This window comes from Cebus imitator, unplaced genomic scaffold (assembly GCF_001604975.1).
Source record: "Cebus imitator isolate Cc_AM_T3 unplaced genomic scaffold, Cebus_imitator-1.0 Scaffold71, whole genome shotgun sequence".
Lineage (NCBI taxonomy): Eukaryota > Metazoa > Chordata > Mammalia > Primates > Cebidae > Cebus > Cebus imitator.
Genome location: NW_016107386.1, coordinates 7720864 through 7724162, shown reverse-complemented (window position 1 = coordinate 7724162; position 3299 = coordinate 7720864). Strand labels below are relative to the sequence as shown.

The window sequence follows — 3299 nt, the reverse complement described above, 5'->3', positions numbered from 1 at the left end:
ATGACGATAGTGCTTGGAGATGGGGTTAGAGCCAGTGGTAAGGTAACTAAGTCGATGGACTTGAGCAGTAAGTTTTTGTAACTTTATCAACGTTAATGCTGCAACCTTGATATATATTTTGTAATATACCTTCCATTCTATTAAAATCAGTAGATGAAATATCCTACTAACACACATAATTTCAGAAATTCATAAAAATTTAAAACTAATACTAATAAGAATTAAAATAAGTAACAACATAATACATATTTGAATATGGGTACAACACCACCAGGACATTCAGTCCTCCATAGAATTACAAAGTGCCTCCCTGAAGCATTGCCATTTCAATAGAGAACTACTAGATTCAAATGATATTCAGTCAGTCCCACTGACAGGTGTCAGTGATGACTCGATTTGTCGTGTGAGGGCAAAAGAAATGTCAAGTATATTTCTGTTTTTGGTGGCAGTGTGGTTGTGGTATATTACCCAGCACTGTAGATACCCAGTGAAGAGAGCTAGGTACAGTGGGGACAAGGGGAAGATCATGGGTTCCATATTGGACATGTTGAATTTAAAGTGATTCTGAGACTTTACAATGGAGATGATTGGTAATTAGGAATTTTGTATGAGTAAATAGAAACCTTAAGACCAGAAGGGAGGGCTTCACTTGAGAGATGGATTTGGGGTCATCATTTTACAAAAAGAAAAACAAAACAAAAACCATAGAGCAGATGAGACTCTCCAGGGATAGTGGGTAGGATTAGAAGAGAAGACCACTTAGGTGCTCTTGAGCATCACACATAGAAAGAAAGCCCTGCAGGAGAAACTTCAAAAAGGCTACTCAAGAGAAAAAAGAAAAAGAAGCATACTTAGATCTCATAGAAACCAAGGAAAGAGAGAGTTTATGAAAAGAGGAACTGTCCTGGTGTGTTGGCTACTGCTTAGAGATCTAAGAAGATAAAGTTTGGGATGCTTTACTAATCTAGAAACAAGGAAGTCTTTACTCACCTACAGAAAAAATTTCAGTGTAATGGTGGGATGAGCCTTATAGTGGTGCCTGGAGATGGTAGAATGAAAGGAAATAGATTCCATCAGGTTCTGCATCTCTCCAAAGGCTTGCATGTCTGTGAAACATGGGCGTTGACATCCCATGTCCACTTCTGAAGTACCTTAAATGTAAAGAACTCTAATATAAAGCAGAATAAGACACATCTGTAATGCTGGCATACATAGGATAAAGGAAGAAATTACACTCTGCGTTCGCTAATTCTGCTGCTTCCATCATAACTATCCTGTTAAACTCATCTCTGAATGTCGTAAAACTAATCCAAACTTAAAGTTCCCATGTGATTTGGAAGGCTAAAATCTCACAGTTGTAATTGTTCTCAAAGATGTTTTCCCCCGGATGCAGAGGCTCACGCCCACAATCCAAGCACTTTGGGAGGTGAAGACAGGTGAGTTACATAAGATCAGGAGTTCGAGACCAGCCTGACCAACATAGTAAGACTTGGTCCCTACTAAAACTATAAAAATTAGCTGAGTGTGGTGGCTGGTGCCTGTAATCCCAGCTACTCCAGAAGCAGGGACAGGAGAATTGTTTGAACCTGGGAGGCGGAGGTTGCAGTGGGCAGATATCGTGCCATTGCACTCCAGGCTAGGTGACAAAAGCGAAACTTTGTTTCAAAAGAAAAAAAAAGATGTTTTTGTTTATTTTGCTGCAGTGTAGAGAGACTGGCCTTCTTCTCTATGTAATCACCAAGGTGGCTGGGAGCCTGAACACATGTCCTGAAAACTAGAGGGCAAGTGTATGATGAGCAGGTCCTCATCCCTGCTCAGTAATGCGGGGCTCAGATTCACGTGCTCTGCGCACCACTTCATTTTCCACTTTGGCCAAACCAACCGTACCCCTGGATTTTCTTCCCACAAGACTCTAGCATTTGAGGGTGACGATGGATTCTCTGTATGAGAGAGCAGTGCTATTGCCACCTGTGTGAGCAATGAGGAGCTGAGGGGAAATGTTCCAGAGGCGGCAGCCCAGACGGTGCATGAGTGAGCTTTGTTGATGTTGGCCAGTACTTGGGTGTTCCCACCTTGGGCAAAATGCACCGCAACAAACAGGCCACCCAGGAAGCAGGGGAGGAGGTGAGGTGAGGTCTGGGGCTGCTGGATGCTCACTTGAAGATGGGGACTTTTCTGGTGGGTGAACAAGTGACATTGGCTGACATAGTTATCTGTACCTTGTTGTGACTCTATAAGCAGGTAGGTTCTAGATCCTTCTTTCTACCAGGCCTTTCCCATTACCAACTGCTGGTTCCTCACCTACGTTTACCAGCCCCTGTTCCGGGCTGTCTTGGGTGGAAGTCAAACTATGTGAGAACACAGCCCACTTTGATGCTAAAATGTTTGCAGAGAGCCAGCCTAAAAAGGGCGCTCCATGGAAAGGGAAGGGTTCATGGGAAGAAAAGAAGGAGTGGAAGGAGGAGAAGCAGGGGAAAAAGGTGGCCGTCCCTGCTTCTGAGGCGGAGATGAAGGAATGTGAGCAGCTCAAGAATATCTTTAAGCTGGATGAATTTAAGCACAAGTACTACATCAAGGACCACTCTTTGAGGCACTGCCATGTTTTGGGGAGCACTTTGATAAAGATGGCTGGTACCTGTGGTACTCTGAGTATCGCTTCCCTGAAGTTCTCATGAAGAACTCCTCCAGACCTTCATGAGTTCTTCATGAATCGCTAGAATGTTCCAGCCATTGGATAAGCTGAAGAAGATGCCTTTGCCACTGTCATCTTCTTTGGAATCAACAATAGTAGGTCCATTTCTGGAGTCTGGGTCTTCCAAGGCCAGGATTTTGCCTTTCCGCTGAGTCCAGATTGGCAGGTGGACTCTAAGTTATATAAAAGGCAGAAGCTGGATTGGAGAGTACTGGTTGGAGAGTACTTTTCCTGGGCGGGGGTTGTCAAGCATTTGGGCAATCCTTCAGTCAGGGCAAGATTTCCAAGAGATCATTTTTCACTATTGCCTAGCAGCCTGTACCTGCCCTTCACGAAGATGGGGATCATTAAAGGAAACTGAACACTGACAATAAAAAGATGTTTTCATTCAACTGCTCATCAGCTGCTTAGCATCCCATTCTATTGTTCCCCTGAGTATAATCCAGACTTTGTTTTCACACTTCCAAAGATGAGCGGTTGACTAGGGCAAGTTACTAGGTGCTGGATAGCATGGACTCTGCAGTCAGACGGAAGTGGGTTTGGATGCCGCCTCTGCCAAGTCTTTAACTGTGATATATTGGGGAAGGTATTTAAGCTAAATGTCTTT

The 3299-nt window shown here is 43.6% G+C and overlaps 1 pseudogene; it reads left to right on the top strand.

Annotated features, from left to right (window-relative positions):
- LOC108306283 lies at nucleotides 1-3004 on the top strand (annotated as a pseudogene).
- Nucleotides 3005-3299: the final 295 nt, after the last annotated feature.